Here is a 20,860-nt window from a genome sequence, read left to right on the forward strand (position 1 = left end):
AGTTTGGGGGTGGGGGGTGGCATTCAGATTTTCAACAATCATGCTGGTATATAATGTTAAAATATATTATACAAAAATCTGGGCGCGTGTGAGGGGCTAGGGGGGCAGTGGAAAGGGAGACGAGTGTGGATTGGTAGGGGTACCAAGTAAGAGAGAAAAAAACTGTATTTTGTAAAATAGTCAATATTTTTTTAAGACTTTCAAAACAGAGGGGGGACGTGTATGTGCGTTTTTGTCTGTGTGTGTAAAAAATCCTGGTGAAATTTGACAGAAACCTCACAACGCCCGAATGAAAGCTCCTGCACGTAACTATTTACCAGAAAACACGCTTATTGGCGGGGTGTAAGAGCCCCCCTGAAGCCACGCCCATGGTTTATGGTCACACCTAGAAACCAACTTCCCTTCCAATGTGTTTTGACTGCCTTACAGCATTCTACTGCCTTTCAGCTATGTTTGCACTATAAGGGCATGTTTAACATTCAACATACCTAAGCATCTTGGAGAACCTGATAGTTGGCTCTCTTCCCACGCACTCTAATGTTGCTGTAGAGTGTACGGCCAGCCACGCCACAGATAACGCTAGTCCAGTATTACATGTAGTGGCTGAGACCTCACCTGAAGGACAGATGATGCTCAGTATCCCTCAGGGTGATAGGCCAAGCTTCCCATAATCTGGTGACGTGCAAGCGGAAGGCCCGCCCCTGCTCTTCCTCTCGTGTATAATGTACCATACCCTGCCCGTGTGTGTTGATTGAAGGTTCCTCAGTGAGCAAGAGGGTCACTTTAGCGATTAACAATCAGATGTTCGCGTCGGTAGGAAGCTTGGTGCGGCTACGCACAGCGGCGTATCTTGGTCAGTAAAATTGAGGGTAGGGGGTGAATTTCTGATTGCCCAACATTGACGCTGCCATAAAATGTTAAAATACATTATACGACAAGCGGGAGCATGGACGGGGCTTAAGGGGCAGGGGAAAGAGAGAGGAATGCGGATTGGTAGACGTGCTAATGGGGAGAAAACACAATATTTTGAAAAATAAGCCACATTTTTGAAGATTTTTAAAACAGTGGGCGGGAGAAAGTGTGTTCGCGTTTTTGTCTGTGTGTATGTAAAAATTCCTGGTGAAATCCGACAACCACCTCACCGCACCCAACTGATAGCACCTGTACCCAACTACTTACCTGAAAATACATTTATTAGGGGGTGTAACACCCGAAACACCTCCCCCACCTGTAGCAACGCCCCTGCCTGCACATGGTCCTCGTTGGTAAATATCTTGCTGCACAATGCACTCTGATTTATGCCTGCTTCAATGATTCTGTATGAAGCCATTCTAGAGAGGGTTAGCTAAGGGACCCTACCTAGCCACAGAGGGCATACATGGCTGCTCGAGCTCTGATGGCCTTGACTGCACGCCTGGCGGGTGGCATTTGAATCACTGCCATATGGGGGCCAGCAGTGCTTAATTTGAGCCGGTGGTTGCAGGTGAAGCCCACCTGCACTTATCTTGTGTGGACCAGGGCTTACTTTTCCTTGACCAAGAGCAAGAGAGGTAAAAACGCATAAATACGGGGGAGAGAAAGGTGGGAAAACCGTGACAAAAGGAGCTAGAAGGAACCTGCAAGAGTGAGATAAGGGGGTGGCAGTTACTTAGAGTTTTTCATGGAATTAGGTTTTCAACCAACCAAACGCATGTGAGAAAATGGGACCTGGTGAAAACAACACTGCAACAGCCCTGCAACACACTTCTCACACACAGCTTACTTGTGCAAAGGGTCAGCGAGCTCAATGCTTCGTATTTATTCCCTTATTTTGGGGTGCCACTTACAGGTTTAAAATGGGGAAAGGGGGTCAGGAGGGGAAGGTTCTGTCAAATTTTACAATTCCAGTTCCAGTTTTAAAGCACGTTAAACAAGGCGCTATACATTTTTTAAATTAAAAAAAATGTATTCATAGGAATACAAAAGAAAATGTCCAGAGACGTTTTCCGTAAATCAGTTTGTCACTGTAGGAAGCAGGCTCGGTATATAGCAGTAGTTCCCAAACTTTTTCGACTCGCGGCTCCCTTCACCTATATTTGCCATTGCCCACGGCTCCCCATTATGTTACTTTTTTTTTTTTTCCGGTGGGCGATGTAAGCCCAGCCTCGGGAGTACTTTAATTATATCAACGAGTATAACATGGATGTTTTGTATGTTTCCTCCTCCCTGCTAGACCACATCTCCTCCAATTCAACCTGTCATTCTTAAACGTCTAAAAAATGTAGCCACATCTCCCCCCTGTGTCACACTTGCTGTCCTCCATGCACGTATTTTCTTCTCTGTTTACAACGTCATTACATTGCCTTGACCACACACACATCTCACACCTCACCTTTGGTGCACACATTCTGCCTTCAATCTGGACACTTTCTCCTCTAAAACTACTTAACAGTACTTGATCATTCACCAGTGCTTAATTTGTGCTTGTTGTTTCCGGTGCTAAGCAAGGAAGAGAAAAACAAAATAGTGTCACAATGGGAGAAAACAGAAAGCTGCAAGAGAGAGCTGAAGGGGCAGGGAGTGGCTTTAAAATCATTGAAGAGGCCTGAGATGGCTTCAGTATTACACTGCCTCAGTATTCCATTTTCGCACATTTAATTGCAGCAGCCACATGTTTAAAAGGAGGACTTTGGGCACCGGCACGTTTTTATTTACAAATTAAGCACTGCCATTCAAACTCCCACTCTGCAGTTCCTTGAGAATTTAGGAGGCACCGCTGCCTTAAATTATTTCAAAGGCTTCAGCTTTTGATAACTGTGCTTTCCAAGTTCCACTTGGTCTGTACCTCCCATAGCCGTTTTTCTGGCATCCCAACGAAAATTGCCTTCCCCTGGCAGTAAGACTCAGTAAGTAATCTGATTTGGGCATGCAACTGAGGGAGGACTGTGGTCCTATAATTTATTTTTAACAATTTACTAGCATTTAGTAAACACAAATGGGGAAAAAAGGAAAGGTGTGCTTAATAATAAGAAAAGGGTGGAAGGTTAATCTTTCACAAAGCAGAAAAGCTGCAATTTTCCCCTGGATTTGTCATCAACAAGGAACTAATAATTCTAATAATGTCTTCTAACCTAAATAAACAAACTCAACTTCTGTGTGTGTGCTGAATCAAGCTGTTAGCAGTTTTCTCCTGTCCGGAAACTACACAGGGGCCTCGTGCTCACCCCTGAGAAATATCCATCTGTTTTAAAAACAGAACATTAGTTATTAATAATACTATAATTACTATATGGTTGCTTAGGAGAATTTCCTGCACATTCCTGTGATCTCCGGTCCTGCCGTGCCCTCTCTCTCACCCTAGATTAGAAATCCTAATAAGAATAATTATAATTACCTGATTATTGTAAATTCAACAAGGAACATGTCCGATGTGCGCACTTCAAGAGGATCCCACAGGAGCAGTAACATTCCAGTGCTCTCTTCTGAATTTCCGACCGGCTGGCAATGACGAAGGCTTTTATTTAAGAACTAATCACGTTTGGTGAAACCATGCTGCAGAGGGCAAGACCTTGACAGGTGGGGCTTATGTAACTCCCCCACATAAAATGCTAAAGAGTTACTCGGCCACAAAATACTTTTAAATCGTCATAAACAGGTCAATTATAAACTGCACGCATAAATCTTTTTTAAAATGTTCATATCATGTTTCCAAAATGTGCGTGGCGCCCCTGGCAACTTTTAATGGCGCACCAGGGTGCCGCAGCGCACAGTTTGGGAACCACTGGTATATAGTATATCAAAATGAGATATAGGCCCTCATTATGGCATTGGCGTTAGTAGCGCTTACCGCCATGCTGACTGCCACCAACATACCGCCGCCGCAGCGGATTACCGCTACCCATGTTATGACACACACATAGCAATCCGTCACTATACAGCCACACGCACAACTCCGCGAGCCCAAAGGTCAGTGATAAACTGATGGTAGCAAAACCCACACCGTTACACCAACAGAACTACGCCCGCAGCATTATGGCCCACGAATCACAGCCACGCTCAAAATACACACACACTAACAAAACAACACTACATTGGACAATTTGAATAACACACACCTGACACCCACACACACACACCACACCCATACTACTATAAAACACACACACCTACATTACCCACAACCCTTTACGACTAAAAACAATTACCACAAGAGAGATAGCAAGACCACAGACAAGACCACAGCCATACACCACCATCACCTATACACCATCCACGCACCTTACATCACACACCCCAGCACATCACCCCACACACTCTCACCCACGCCACTCACACCACACCCATGGCACCACAACAACACCCCAGGTTCTCAGAGGAGGAGCTAAGGGTCATGGTGGAGGAAATCATCCGGGTAGAGCCACATCTATTCAGATCACAGGTGCAGCCCACATCCATTGCAAGGAAGATGGAGCTATGGTGGAGAATCGTGGACAGGGTCAACGCCGTGGGACAGCACCCCAGAACAAGGGATGACATCAGGAAGAGGTGGAATGATCTATGGGGGAAGGTGCATTCCACAGCAGCAAGACACCAACTAGCTGTACAGAGGACTGCCGGTGGACACCCACCTCCTCCCCCACAACTAACAACATGGGAGGAGCAAGTCTTGACAATCATGCATCCTGAGGGCCTGGCAGGAGTAGGAGGAGGATGGGATTCTGGTAAGTCAATTCTCTATTACTATCCCCCTTACCTGCACGCCATCCCCTACCCCCACCCTCACTCACATCACTCCACCAACTCACACACACCCCACCATCACAACCCACCCCTCCCAATACCAAGCCCTGCATGTAACACCAATGAACGGACCCCCATCACAGACCTGCATAGACAGCCATCACTGAAGCATGCACACTAGAGAGAATCACCTAGCCCACCAAATAACAACTCCCACAAGGCAAAGCTGCCAGGGCAATAACAACCGTAGAGGGCAACACACCAATGCCCAAGATGTCACATGCAGAAACAATAACACTGCGTTACATCCCCACAGGTCCCCCACCCAACGTCACCGGAGAGGAGGCGCCAGCAACATCCATTCCTTCCCCCAGAAGAGGCCCACAGTGATGACAGCAGCTCTGGACACCTGGATCTGGATGACCAACCTGGCTCATCAGGGACCTCCGGACAGTCGGCTACCCAGGCACAGTCCCATACCACCACAGATCCTCCCCCCTCTGGAAACACCAGCACAGCACCCACCCAGTGGGCTCATACCTCTGTCCCCAGGACACGTCAATCAGCAGTGTGTCCACCCCTACAGGGAACACAGGCAACCCCACAAACACAGACGATCAGGGACCTGGGGTCAGTGGCAGTGGGCACACGGTTCAGGGGAGAGAGGCACAGGACAACAGGGAAGCTGGGAGAACTGCTGTGCGACAGGGGGAGGACAGGCCCAGGGAACCGACTCTCCAGGAGGCACTCACCAAGATCCTGGGAGCATACCACCATTCCCAAGAGATGATGGGCCAGATACGGAACAAGTTGCGGGAGACCCAGCGGCTGCAGGAGGGACAGTACCTGGGGATCAGGGAGGACTTGAAGGACATCAACACCACCCTGGTCACCATTGCAGGGGTGCTGGCAGATATGGCCAACACCATGAGGGAGGCAGTGGCACGCCAGCGGGCGTTCCACCTCCACTGCCGCTAGTGGACAGGAGGCCCCGCCACAGGACCAACAAGCCACCAGCACCCCTGCCCCTGCTGAAGGAGAACCACCCCGCAAACAGTCCCTGCGATCCAGGAAGAAGCCAGAGACTATTGCCAAAACCCCCACCAGGAAATAAGACTCTCCTGATTGTCACCCTTGTGTCCCACTCAGCCACCCTGTCCATCCTGAACTGCCATTGCACTTCCTATGCCCCCTTGGACAATGCACCTGTGATCCACATAGACTGGATTCTATCCGGGACATTCCTCCACCATCACCACAGCCCATTGCACATCCCCCTCTACTTTTTGGCACTTAAATAAACACCATTTGAATAAATACAAGTATGGAGTCTGTCAAATGATTGAACTATGTATTTGTTTAACAGGCTTTAAACACTGCAATACAACTGTACAGTAATGTATACATAGGAATGACCTGTAGTTGGCTGCAGTCAACACACCAGGAGCAATAGTGGGGCACAAATATCTGAAAATAGAGATGCCAAAGGGTACAGTAAGTGGCCATAGGAGTGGGAAAATCAGCCTGCCAGTGACAATGTCAAACACAAAACTGTCAATGAAAAGTGAAGTTACAGTGTCTTACCTGTGTGTCATTGGAAGTATTTTCGTATTATTGCACTTCTGTTGTCCTCATCCTCATCCTCTGCCTGTTCATCTTCACTGTCCACAGGGCCCACTGCTACCACACGGCCATCTCCAGCCTCATCCTCCTGCAGAAAAGGCACCTGGCGATGTAAGGCAAGGTTGTGCAACATACTGTACAGCATGCCACGATGATCTGGCAGACCTTCTTGGGGGAGTAGTACAGGGATCCACCTGTTAGATGGAGACAACAAAACCTGGCCTTCAGGAGGCCGAATGTCCTCTCTATGATTCTTCTTGTTTGCCCATGTGCCTCATTGTAACGTTCCTCTGCCCTTGTCCTGGGATTCCTCACAGGGGTCAGTAGCCATGAGAGGTTGGGATAACTAGAGTCACCTGAAAATATTGAGGGACAACTGTTAGCCACACACTAACCCTTAGGGCCCACACCATACCCATACACCAACACCAACTGGGTGGGAACCAGGGCTCACTTATTAGACACACCCTGTGCCTCTGGAGATGAGCCATCACATATGGGATGCTGCTATTCCTCAGAATAAAGGCATCATGCACAGATCCAGGATACTTTGCATTGACATGGGAGATGTACTGGTCCGCCAGGCACACTATCTGCACATTCATGGAGTGAAAGCTCTTTCGATTTCTGAACACCTGTTCATTTCCCCAGGGGGGACAAAAGCAATATGTGTACCATCAATAGCCCCAATAATGTTGGGGATATGTCCCATTGCATAGAAATCAGCTTTCACTGTGGCCAAATCCTCCACCTGGGGGACAACGATGTAGCTGGGCATGTGTTTAATCAGGGCAGACAACACTCTGGTCAGCACTATTGAGAACATTGGCTGAGACATTCCTGATGCCAATCCCACTGTCACGTGGAAGGAGCCAGTTGCCAGGAAATGGAGTACAGATAGGACTTGCACAAGAGGGGGATCGCGGTGGGCTGACGGATAGCAGAGAGTAGGTCAGGCTCCAATTGGGCCCTGTCCAGTCTAGAGATGAGGATAATGTGCCTGTCCTCCATTGTTGTCAAGTCCACCAGGGGCCTGTACACGGGGGGATGTCTCCATCTCCTATTCATACGCAGCAGTTGCAATCTAGGGGGCAAAACGATGCCCACAAAAGTACACTGCATTGCATGTTGTGACTGTAACAGTATTTTGTTGGATAGGCCCAAATGGTGCCTATGTGTACTGTGACGCAGTTAGGTGCCATGGCCTGCTCCACTGAAATGGTGTCCGCCTGTCCTGTATGGAGGGACATGTGGAAATGAGGTAATTCCGCTGACGTTGTGCGCCGTTGCGGGAGGCAGTTGAGAACCGCTGTGCAACTCCTCATTGGATACCATTGGGCCCTATGGGTTACAGTGTCCAATGGTGATGGAAGACAGCGGAGGCCCAGCTGTGGATGGCCTCCCAATGAGGAGGGGTGCCAATCGAACCCTGACCTCCCTGGTGGCCTGCATACTGGTGGTGGCCTATCCGGAGCTGGATAGGTGCTTGGGGGCATCACAGCAGCCACAAGGGGGTGAGTACATGCCCCAGTATACTACTTGCGCATGGTGGGGTGGCATCTGGGTGGGGGATGTGGGCCTGTGGGTGCCCCTAGGCCAGGCCGGACATTGCAGGGTAGGTCCCATGTTGGGCAGGGTCTGATGTAAACCTCCTCCAACCAAGGTAGTAGGTATCCACTACTGGGCAGGGGTCTGTGGGTCTCAGGTATGCTGCAATTGGAGTTAGGTATCCCTGTCCATGGGCTGGTGACTAGCATTTTGACTGGTAGTGCATTGCCTAGTGCGTAGGGCTGTTCCCTGTGTGTGTGTCGTGTACACCAACGGTGATGTTGCCGCATTGACCAAGGGTATCCTTTGTCTCTCCCCCCACTTTTTGTTTTGTCACCCTGTCCTTATGTGCATTAGCATCATCTGGCGGAGGAGCAGAGGCACTGACGACGGAGGGCGCTGCATTCCACAGGGGCCAGGAGGCTGAATCCACCGACGGTGAGGGCACCAGTGGGACGGAGGGCGAGGGGAGCACCACGGCGGAGACCGCAGGGGACAATTCTGACAGTGATACCTCCTCCGATGGAAGCTCCCTGGTGGTGGCGGACACCTCTGTGCCCACCCCAACTACAGGTACAGCAGCCACCCCCGTACCAACACTGCCCGCCCTCCCTCCCAGCAGCCCCTCAGTATGTTTCCCGTGCCCGCTCACCCAGGAGGGTGGGCATCTCCTTCGCCCCAGGCACCTCAAGCCCTGCAGCAGTTAGCCCTGCTGCCCTGAGTGAGGAGGCTATTGACCTCCTGCGATCCATCTATTTTGGGCAGTCAACCATAGTGAATGCCACCCAGGGGCTGGCAGCCCATTTGCAACAAACAAATGCATTCCTGGAGGACATTTACTCTGGCATGGTGGCCAACAGAGATCAATCCAGGCTCTGGCCTCCTCCCTGATGGCAGCCATTGTCCCTGTTTCTAGTCTCCCCCCTCTAACTTCCTCTACCCAATCCCATTCCCCTCAACCCCAACCTATCCCAAGCACACAGGCAGACCAGCATGCACACAAGACAACACACAGGAGTGGTTCAGGCAAACACAAGCACCACACATTACCCCACAGGGACTCACACAAACACCATCCAGATGCAGGCATACCAGCATCCCCTGCCTCCACTGTGTCCCCCTCCTCCTCCACCTCCCTCCCAGTTGCGTCTACACTCACACCTGCATGCACTACATCCGTATCTACTCCCATCATCACCATCACGCCTATCACTACACGTCCCTCACTGCCAGTCACCACCACCACTTCCATGCTCACATCCTCTGTGTCCTCTCCCACTGTGTCTGTGCCCCCTCCTCTCAAAGTACACAAACGCAAGCACTCAGACACCCAACAGCCATCCACCTCACAACAGCATCCAGCCCTTGCACCTGCACCCAAAATCAGCAGACAGACACATCTTTCCACCCTTTACCTCTTTCCCACCACTCCCCCCCCGTCCTTCGCATCAGGCCAGGATGGTCAGACCCCAGGCAAGCACCTCAGCCACCCAGTCCACGGCCACAGTAGTGTCGACAACTAATGCAGGTGAGAGAGGATCCCGGGCATCAGTCAGCAAAATTGAAAGGGTGCCTGCACCAACAACATCTAGGAAGGGCAAAGAGGCACCACCAGCTGTGACAGGGAAGGGCAAGGAGGCACCACCAGCAGCGTATAGGAAGGGCAAGGAGGCACCACCAGCTGCGACAGGGAAGGGCAAGGAGAAATCCCCCACTGCTGACAGGAAGGGCAAGGGGCCTGCACCAGCAGGCAGGAAGGACAGGAGGTCTGGCGCTGGGACTCATTTGGATCCCCCACCACCAACCATGGTGGTTCAGCTGTCCGAGGCTGCAAGCGAAAGGCTGGAGCCTCCCCCCACCCCTGCCTGCACCGCCACCAGCACCACTGCCAGCAGCAGCAGCCCCATTGGGCAGCCGTCCGAGGCTGTAGGGGTTGGGCTGAAGCCTCCCCCCACCGCCGCCAGCACTGCCACCAGCACCTCTGCCAGCACTGCCACCAGCACCTCTGTCAGCAGCAGCAGCCCCAGTGGGCAGCCGTCCGAGGCTGCAGTGGATGGGCTGGAGCCTCCCCCCACCACTTCCAGCCCCGACACCAGCAGCACCACCAGCACCACTGCCAGCAGCAGCAGCCCCAGTGGGCAGATGTCCGAGGCTGCAGGGGATGGGCTGGAGCCTCCCCCCACCACTGCCAGCCCCAACACCAGCACCGCCACCAGCTCCGCAACTAGAACCACTGCCAGCAGCAGCAGCCCCAGTGGGCAGGCGTCTGAGGCTTCAGGGGATGGGCTGGAGCCTTCCCCCACCACTGCCAGCCCTGACACCAGCAGCACCACCAACACCACTGCCAGCAGCAGCAGCCCCAGTGGGCAGATGTCCGAGGCTGCAGGGGATGGGCTGGAGCCTCCCCCCACCACTGCCAGCCTCAACACCAGCACCGCCACCAGCTCCGCAACTAGCACCACTGCCAGCAGCAGCAGCCCCAGTGGGCAGCCGACCGAGGCTGCAGGGGATGGGCTGGAGCCTCCCCTCACCAGTGCCAGCCTCGACACCAGCTTCGCCACCAGCACCACTGCCAGCAGTAGCAGCCCTAGTGGGCAGCCGTCTGAGTCTGCAGGGAATGGGCTGGAACCTCCCCCAACCACTGCCAGCCCCGACACCAGCACTGCTACCACTGAGAATCCGTCACCGCCGGCGGAGGACAGTGTGTAGTCCTTCATCCATGGGCTGTTGTGCGTCCTTGACCCTGCAAATCCTGTGGGTCTGACACCCAGGTGAGAGAATGTGACCTTGCACTCCCCAAGATCTGCATCACAGGGCACAATGCCCCCTCCAGAACCAGTGGAAGAAGCCATCCACTCGCCCCATCCTTCCTAGGAGGAAGCACACTGGGCACAATGCCCCCTCCAGAACCAGTGGAAGAAGCCATCCACTCACCCCATCCTTCCCAGGATGAAGCACACTGGGCACAATGCCCCCTCCAGAAACAGTGGAAGAAGCCATCCACTAGAGGGACTGTGGCCTTGCACTCCCCAGGAGCAAGCAGTTGGCAAACCACCCACTTGAGAGACTGTGACCTTGCACTCCCCAGGACCAAGCAGTGGGCAAACGACCCACTTGAGAGACTGTGGCCTAGCACTCCTGAGACCAAGCACAGGACATGTTGCCCCCTCCAGAGGCAGTGGTCAATCCACCCACATGAGAGACTGTGGCCTTGCACTCCCCAGGGCATGCAGCTCCCTCCAGGACCAGTGGTGTTGTACCATCTTCCGGCTGAGGTGCCCCATTTTTCCCCATCCCCCTGAGGTGCCTGTGTATTTTCGACCTGATGCCCCTGCAGTGTTCTCTCAGTGTTGTTGCAGGAGTAAGGTGGGGCCTTGGCCTATGTGTTGTGGCCCTGTGGCCCACGGACATTGAGGACTGGGCAGTGTCCCTCCATTTGTAAATATGTATATACGATTTGTATTTTGATCCACTTATTCCTAGTATTTTATCGTATTACACTCACTTTTTTCAAATCATTTTGTCCTTGCATTATTCCTGAGGGGTACAGGGTAGGTATGTTATTTGGCTGCTTCTGGTTGTGTGTATGGTGTTGGGGTGGGGGTGTTGCGTGTGTGTGTCACTCTCTTTTTCCTCCCCCCTCCCTTGTGTGCTAGGAGGTAGTACTCACTGTGGTCGTCTTCACCGGCGTTGCTGTTCATAATGCAGCAGAAGGTAGACGAGCATCGGAAATATGTGCAGCTCGGGCTCCATGGCGTTGTGGTTTTTCCCTGAGTCTCCACAGGTGAGTGAGTCCTTTGACTTCTGAGCTCTGTTTCCGCCATGCTTTTGATGTCTGTGTAGGAAAGTACCATCTTGCCTGGCATGTTACCCCCATTTTTACTGTATGTATGTTTGTTCTTGCCTGTGTCACTGGGATCCTGCTAGCCAGGACCCCAATGCTCATAAAGTGTGCCCTGTATGTGTTCCCTGTGTGGTGCCTAACTGTATCACTGAGGCTCTGCTAACCAGAACCTCAGTGTTTATGCTCTCTCTGCTTTTAAAATTGTCACTGCAGGCTAGTGACTAATTTTACCAATTCTGATTGGTACACTGGAACACCCTTATAATTCCCTAATATATGGTACCTAGGTACCCAGGGTATTGGGGTTCCAGGAGATCCCTATGGGCTGCAGCATTTCTTTTGCCACCCATAGGGAGCTCAGACAATTCTTACACAGGCCTGCCACCGCAGCCTGCGTGAAATAACATCCACGTTATTTCACAGCCATTTTACACTGCACTTAAGTAACTTATGAGTCACCTATATGTCTAACCCTCACTTAGTGAAGGTTAGGTCCAAAGTTACTTAGAGTGAGGGCACCCTGGCCCTAGCCAAGGTGCCCCCACATTGTTCAGGGCAATTTCCCCGGAATTTGTGAGTGCGGGGACACCATTACACGCGTGCACTACATATAGGTCAACACCTCTATGTAGCGTCACCATGGTAACTCCGAACATGGCCATGTAACATGTCTAGGATCATGGAATTGTCACCCCGGGACGATTCCATGCATCCCCGGGGCTCCAGCATAGAGCCCGGGTACTGCCAAACTAACTCTCTCGGGTTTTATCTGCAGCTACCGCTGCTGCCCACCCTCAGACAGGTTGCTGCTCCCCTGGGGCCTGGGCAGCCCAGTCCCAGGAAGGCAGAACAAAGGATTTCCTCTGAGAGAGGGTGTTGTACACCCTCTCCCTTTGGAAATAGGTGTTAAGGGCCTGAGAGGAGTAGCCTCTCCTAGCCTCTGGAAATGCTTTGAAGGGCACAGATGGTGCCCTCCTTGCATAAGCCAGTCTACACTGATTCAGTGATCCTCCCAGCCCTGCTCTGGTGCGAAACTGGACAAAGGAAAGGGGAGTGACCACTCCCCTGACCAGCACCTTCCAAGGGGAGGGGCTCAGAGCTCCTCCAGTGTGTCCCAGACCTCTGCCATCTTGGATGCAGAGGTGTGAGGGCACAATGGACACCTCTGAGTGGCCAGTGCCAGCAGGTGACGTCAGAGACCCCTCCTTATAGATGCTTACCTTTCACTGTAGCCAATCCTCCTCTGAGGGCTATTTAGGGTCTCTCCTGTGGGTTTCTCATCAGATAACGAATGCAAGAGCTCACCAGAGTTCCTCTGCACTTCTCTCTTTGACGTATGCCAAGGATCGTCTGCTGACTGCTCCAGGATGCCTGCAAAACCGCAACAAAGTAGCAAGAAGACTACCAGCAACATTGTAGCGCCTCATCCTGCCGGCATTCTCAACTGTTTCCTGGTGGCACAAGCTCTGAGGGCTGTCTGCGTTCACCCTGCAATGGAAGCCAAGAAGAAATCGCCTGTGGGTCGACAGAATCTTCCCCCTGCCAACGCAGACACCAAACCTCTGCATCACCGGTCCTCTGGGTCCCCTCTCATCTTGACGAGCGTGGTCCCTGGAACACAAGAGCTGGATCCAAGTGACCCCTACAGTCCAGTGGCCCTTCTGTCCAAATTTGGTGGAGGTAAGTCCTTGCCTCCCCACGCCAGACAGTAATCCTGTGTACTGCGTGAACTGCAGCTGCTAGGGCTTCTGTGCACTTTTGCAAGACTTCCTTCGTGCACAGCATAGCCCACGTCCCCAGCACTCCGTCCTGCATTGCCCAACTCGCTGAGTTGGACTCCGACTTCGTGGGACCCTCTTTTGTTGTGCTGAGACGACTGCCATGCTCAGATCTTCTGAATGCCTGTTCAGGTGCTTCTGCGGGTGCTGCCTGCTTCTGCGTGGGCTCTCTGTATTGCTGAGTGCCCCCTCTGTCTCCTTCAAGGGGCGACCTCTTGGTCCTTCCTGGGCCCTGGCAGCACCCAAAACTTTAAACCGCGACTCTTGCAGCTAGCAAGGCTTGTTTGCAGTCTTCCTGCGTGGAAACAACTCTGCGTCCTCCAGAACGCCATGGTACATCTTCTGACCAAAGGAGAAGTTCCTGGCACCTTCCGTTGTTGCAGAATCTTTGGTTTCTTCCACCCAGATGCAGCCCTTTTGCACCTTCATCTGGGGTTTAGTGGGCTCCTGCCCCCCCTGGACACTTGCGTGACTCTTGGACTTGGTCCCCTTCTTTTGCAGGTCCTCAGGTCCAGGAATCCATCTTCAGTGCTTTGCAGTCAGTTGTTGTCTTTGCAGAATCCCCTATCTCGACTTTACTGTCTTTCTGGGGTAGTAGGGTAATTTTACTCCTACTTTTCAGGGTCTTGGGTTGGGGTATCTTGGACACCCTTAGTGTTTTCTTACACTCCCAGCAACCCTCTACATACTACAGTAGGCCTGGGGTCCATTCCTGGTTCGCATTCCACTTTTGGAGTATATGGTTTGTGTTGCCCCCAGGCCTATTGTCTCCTATTGCATTCTATTGTGCTCTACAGTATTTGCACTACTTTCCTAAGTGTTTTACTTACCTGATTTTGGTTTGTGTGTATATTTTGTGTATATTACTTACCTCTTAAGGGAGTATATCCTCTGAAATACTTTTGACATATTGTCACTAAAATAAAGTATGTTTATTTTTAGTAACTCTGAGTATTGCGTTTCTTATGATATAGTGCTATATGATATATGTGGTATAGTAGGAGCTTTGCGTGTCTCCTAGTTCAGCCTAAGCTGCTCTGCTATAGCTACCTCTATCAGCCTAAGCTGCTATAACACTACTAATCTACTAATACGAGATACCTGGACCTGGCACAAGGTGTAAGTACCATCAGGTACCCACTATAAGCCAGGCCAGCCTCCTACAGTCGTTGGTACCGCCCCGAAAAAGGTGGCGGATTGGACTGTCTCAATACAGTGGGCAGTACATTGTCTTCCGCCTGACTGTTGGCAGTTACCGCCGTGGTGCTTGTTGATTCCGCCGTGGCTGTCGGTGTGTTAAAGTGGCTGTCTGTCTGAGTGGTTTCCGCCGTGATCATAATTCCATTTTGGTTACCGCCGGCCTGTTGGCAGTATTACCGCCGCTTTATCACCGACCGGCAGGGTTGTAATGAGGGCCATAGTGTGCACAGAGTCCAGGGGTTCCCCAAGAGGCTTGACAGAGGCAATAATAGATAATACTAATGCCCTATTTGTGGTAGTGTGGTCGAGCAGTTAGGCTTATCAGAAGGTAGTGTTAAGCATTTGTAGTACACACACAGGCAATAAGTGAGAACACACACTCAGTGACTTAACTCCAGACCAATAGGTTTTTATATAGAAAGATATTCTGTTGTTAATTTATTTTTAGAACCACAATTGCAGTTAAGTACATTCAATTTAAGGTACTTTGCATAGTAATACTTAAAACATTTTTTTAAAGTGGACACTGCAATTTTCAACAGTTCCTGGGGGAGGTAAGTACAGTTTAGTTATTACGGTAAGTAAAGCACTTACAAGTTCAGTCTCCGGGGCATAGGTAGCCTACCACTGGGGTCCAAGTCAACCCCAAACTCCCAGCAGCAGCAACACACGGCCGGTCAGGTGCAGAGGTTAAAGAGGAGCCAAAATAACAGAGGCGCCTATGGAGACAGGGGGTGCTCCAGTTCCAGTCTGCTAGCAGGCAAGTACCCATGTCCTCGGAGGGCAGACCAGGGGGGTTTAGTAGAGCACTGGGGGGGGCCCCAGGTAGGCACACAAAACTTACCCTCAGCAGCACAGGGGCGGCCGGGTGCAGTGGGCAAACAGGGCAACGGGTTTTCGATAGGATTCAATGAAGGGACCTGGGGGTCACTCAGACGTTGCAGGCAGGGCACAGGGGGGCTTCTCAGGCCAGCCACCTACAGGGCAAGGGTGAGGGCTGCCTCTTGTCACTGCTGCACTAGTGGTCGGTTTCTCACGGGCCTGAGGGCTGTGGGTGCACTACTTCTCCAGGTGTCGGATATCTTTGTCCCGGGCAGTTGCGGTCAGCGGGGTCCTCGGGATTCCCTCTTCAGGTGTCGTCGTGGGGGTGCAGGGAGGTCAGCCCAGGGTGGACACATCATTGGAGTCGCCTGTGGATCCTCTCTGGGTCGTTGGTTTTTCTGGACACGGGCCAGGGTCATCGGGTGCATATTGGTGGGGACTTACACTTCTGGAGTGAGGTGGGAGTCCCTTTAAATATGGTTTCTTCTTTCTTGGTTGGACAGCTCCGCTGTCCATGGGAGTTCTTGATCCTTCTTAGGTGCAGGGCAGTCCTCTGAGTCGGCAGAGGGCGCTGGGCCCGCAGGATGCGTTGCTGGTGCAGGTTCTCTGAAGTAGGAGACAGGCCGGTAGGGCTGGGACCAAAGCAGTTGTCGTCTTCCTTCCTCTCTGTGGGGTTTTTCAGCTAAGCAGTCCTTCTTCTTTGTAGGTCGTCAGGAATCTGAAGTCCTGGGTTCAGTGTCACCCCTAAATACTGCATTTAGAGATGTGTTAGGGTCACAGGGTAGTAGCCAATGGCTACTGTCCTTGAGGGTGGCTACACCCTCCTTGTGCTCCCTCCCTTTGTGGAGGGGAGCACATCCCTATCCCTATTAGGCTAAATCCTCCCAAACAAGATCGAGGATTTTCCAAGGAGGGGGTCACTTCAGCTCTGGTCACCTTAAGGGGTGGACCTGGCTGAGGGGGCGACTCCTCCTTGTTTTTCTCATTATTTCCCCAGACTTGCCGCCAAAGGTGGGGGATGCGTCTGGAGGGTGGGCATCTCTACTAGCTGGAGTGCCTTGGGGCATTGTAACACCAGGCTTGAGCCTTTGAGGCTCACAACCGGATGTTACAGTTCCTGCAGGGGGAGGTGTCAAGCACCTCCACCCAGGACAAGCTTTGCTTCTGACCACAGAGTGCACAAAAGCACTCACCCTATGTGGTCAGAAACTCGTCTAAAGTGGCAGGCTGGCACAGACTGGTCAGTCACACACTAACAGTAGGGCTAACTTACAGGGGGCATCTCTAAGATTCCTTCTGTGTGCATTTCTCAATAAATACCACACTGTCATCAGTGTGGGTTTATTGTGCTTAGAAGTTTGATATCAAACTTCTTAGAATTCAGTGTAACCATTATGGTGCTGTGGAGTTCTTAATGACAAACTCCTAGACCATGTACTCAGTATGGCTACCCTGCACTTACAATATCTAAGAATTTACTTAGACGCTGTAGGGGCATAGTGGTCATGCAGCTATGCCCTCATCTGTAGTATAGTGCACCCTGCCTTAGGTCTGTAAGGTCTCCTAGAGGGGTGACTTACGTATGCCACAGGCAGTGGCTTGTGGGGATGGCACTCTGAGAGGAGTGCCATGTCGACTTTGTCTTTTCTCCCCACCAGCACACACAAGCTGCAAAGCAGTGTGCATGCACTGAGTGAGGGGTCTCTGAGTGTGGCATAATACATGCTGCAGCCCTTAGGGACCTTCCCTTGCCACAGGGCCCTTGGTACCAGGGGTACCTTTTACAAGGGACTTAACTGTGTGCCAGGGCTGTGCCAATTGTGGAAACAATGGTACATTTTTAGTGAAAGAGCACTGGTGTCCCAGCATACACTCAGTCAAGTCAGCATCAATATCAGGCAAAAAGTGTGTGGGGGAGGGGGTAACTGCAACAAGGAGCCATTTTCCTAAAGTCACTCCACAGGAGCCCCAAAACACAGAGGCCCATATTTATACTTTTTTAGCGCCGCATTTGTGCCATTTTTTGACGCAAAAGCGGCTCAAAGTTACAAAATACAATTGTATTTTGTAAGTTTGCGTCGCTTTTGTTTCAAAAAGCGGCGCAAATGCGGCTCTAAAAAAGTATAAATATTCGGCAGAGTTTTTAATCCATCCTCAGCGTGTGGTCCAAAATGTCTGACATCTCCTTCGTCAGGTAATAAAACATCAGGCTAAAACTGATAGCATGCTGAGTTGGCACGGATTAAAAAGTTAATTAGTTTCCACTGCTCTTCTGTGCCAGACTGTGCGACTTTGCAAACATATTTGGCCCTGAATCAAAACCCAAGCCTTTCTGCATTGTTCTGTGTTTGCAGCTCTAGCAGCACACAGAAGGGGTTTTAAATCCCCATGCAAGAGGCAGGGTAGGAAAATGAAAAATTACACATGACTTTCAGTCTTGTATACAAGAGGGACCTTCAGATTAGGCAGGTTTTATAGGCCCAGGCAGCAGTGCTGTTCCAAGGGTTACAGACACCTCACAGCTCCAGGAAACAAGCATTTCCAATGCAACGGGTCTCGCATTTCTCCGAGTTAGAGCTATTAGCAGTTGTAAACTCCCACCGGACTTTTCATGCCACATTAAATGGAAAAAAAAGCGCGATTGCGCTGCTACAGTTCACTCATAGTGAAACCTATTGGAAAAAGTGCAATTATCTACGTCACCGGCAAACGTGCAATTAACTATGTAAAAGGGTCGATGTCATGGAAAGCGCTCGACTTCCGCCAAGCGAGATCGTGCTGCGAAAAAAGATTAAAAGGTAGTCCACAAACCATACGGAAAACAGAGATCCTTGCATGTTTTCAGTACTTGGTCGCTGCGCTCGAGGAGGGCTAACCACTAGAAAAAGCATCACGTATGCATGCCTTCCACTAATGAAAGCAAGCAGATTTTAAGTGGCAAACCCAGGAACCAATAAAAGACACTGATGTGACATGGACAGGGCTCCGAGCCCTTTTCTAACTACTAAAGCGTCTCGCAAGTGAAAAGCATGCGCAAGTGTACGTGACGCAGGCTCAACCCTAAAAAGACATACCCTTGAGGTTACATTAGCTTTAATAATACCATGAGGTTTGGGTGGCCATCCATTCCTGCTTCAGAAAGCAGACATATCCTTTAGGTTAAACTGACCTTATAGTAGTTGTATCTAGTACTAGAAGGGTCACAGGAAAGCCATCAGTATAAATTATCCAATGCCTTCACAAGTCCTAAAATTAGCAGCAGGTGTTCTCTGGCACCAAGGAACGGGTGCTATAACATAGTAAACCGTCCCAATGTGAAAGAATTATCCATGCAATGAGTGCTTTAAAGTTACTTGATAAGGACACTTATTTTGTCTATAAACATCTGGACTTTCATCAAAGGACTAAAGACGTATCTGTGCAGATTCTACCTCCAAGGTCCAAGCCCCAAAGTCCCCTTAAATACCTCTGGCATGGCTCCCCTCTCACCCATTATAGGACCTGTCCATGCTGCTTAATCTGGCCCAGGAAGTATTCTAAAGGTTATTATTTGATAGATCAAGGTCTGTGAATAAACTCCTTTTTTACGTCCATGGTCCTGACCGGTATGTTTCAAGTTTTCCTTTACTTCTTCCACAGGCCGTCTCCCCCGCGATTTACTCTCTTCCCTCCTCTTTCCCAGTCGCATCACTATGCTGTTGTGTATTTTGTTCTCTTCATTGTGCCAGGTAAAGCAACATGTGACCTGTTGCACAATTTACTTACATATGTATCTCACTGTTCTCTGTAACACCCTGTAATGCCAGCCTGGTGGAAAGAGCACTTTATACAACTATTAAATAAACAAATAACGCTATCTTGCCACGTTAGGACATACATTGTATTTGACCTCATGTATTAATATTTGGTAATACCATTTACCTCATACAAAAGTCCAGACAGTTTCTGAAAATAGTTTTCAGTTTTTTTCCCAATAAACCTGAGTATGTTATTTTCTGGAAACAAAACACATCCACAATGAAATGGCAACTTTTTATTTCAAGTAAGTACACTCATTTTGTCCCCCCAGATTTCATCTTATAATTGTTAGCAACTGCTCCCACATGGACGGATAAAACATCACATTAATGTTAATGACACAGGGCTTTGTCATTTGAAATACAAGAAAGCCTCCAGAGACGCAAAACCAACCCTTGGTTTAATGAGCAAGTAAAAACTGCTAAATTCGATAAGTAAACAAAGAGAGATCGGCGGTGGCACAGAGCCTATTCTGAGGCAGACTTACTCCTTTGTAAAACACAATTTGGGCTTGATATAAGACCCAGCCTTGTTAAAAAGACTGGTTTGAGATACACCAATAGTCAAGATGTATCCCTTTATTCCTCTTAAACAACTGACTGACCAAAATCACACTCATTGCAAAACAGGGACAGTGTTATGGATCTTAGGGGGAACGTTCTTCCTTCCTGACGAATACCTAGGCCCCGAAACAGTCTTCCACAGTAAGCAGAAACATGTCGACACAAACTAGAATGCTGTGTTACTGTCCCTTGATTACATGTCTTTTAACTATATCATAGGCAGTGGTCAATAAAGTCCATTACAGTTTTTTCAGTTCCCTATATTTTTTTTAATTTGACCCCCTATTGGCAACAGTTTCACCTTCTGTTCTTCTACAAAGAGCCCCGAGGGCAGCCCACTGTGTATAATTGGTGTCACCACAGTGTGGATGGGTCCGATGATGAATTTGTCACCTCGGCAGTTGATCCTTTTTAGGGAAGATCCTTAAAAATGGGGTCTTGCTTCTTTGGTTTCAGAACCCTACATAATAGGAGTCATGTATCCCTCATTCTGTGACAGGTGTTGCAGAGACCTATAGTAGGGTTTCCCAAACTGTGGGTGGTCGCGAGTCAAGTTTTGGTGGGTTGTCAAAGTCCACTCAATAGTTAAAGATACCTATAAATTCTGTATCGTCTCTCATTTGCTATGCTTCAAAGATAGAGGTAAAATGTCAGTCTGTGTTCTGCTTTTACACGAGGATTGGTGTTTATATGTTCTCTCTGCAGTCAGAGAAAGAAAGAAAAGTGAATTATGTGACATTATGTGCCCTTGCGGCTGGGGTCCATAAAGTGTAAAAGGAAATGAAAGGCTGCAGGATGTTTCGTTTCCTAACACACATACAATGTAACTACCTATGAATGATCTGTGCACTTTTGCAGTGTGATGTAAACAAAGGGCCTGATTTAGATCTTGGCGGTAACAGGACGTTTGAAGGTTTTTTTTTGTCGTTCTGCAGTTTGGTTGCTGCCCCGCTTGGGTCTTGGAG

General features: G+C 50.1%; 1 long non-coding RNA gene across 1 annotated transcript in view; it reads left to right on the top strand.

The window, feature by feature from the left end:
- Nucleotides 1-730: 730 nt before the first annotated feature.
- Nucleotides 731-20,860, top strand: part of LOC138249272 (uncharacterized) — a 42,761-nt gene continuing 22,631 nt past the window's right edge. The window contains exon 1 of the long non-coding RNA XR_011194820.1: nt 731-853. This is a non-coding gene — a long non-coding RNA (uncharacterized lncRNA). The remainder of the gene's footprint in view (nt 854-20,860) is intronic.

This window comes from Pleurodeles waltl, chromosome 8 (genome assembly GCF_031143425.1).
Source record: "Pleurodeles waltl isolate 20211129_DDA chromosome 8, aPleWal1.hap1.20221129, whole genome shotgun sequence".
NCBI lineage: Eukaryota > Metazoa > Chordata > Amphibia > Caudata > Salamandridae > Pleurodeles > Pleurodeles waltl.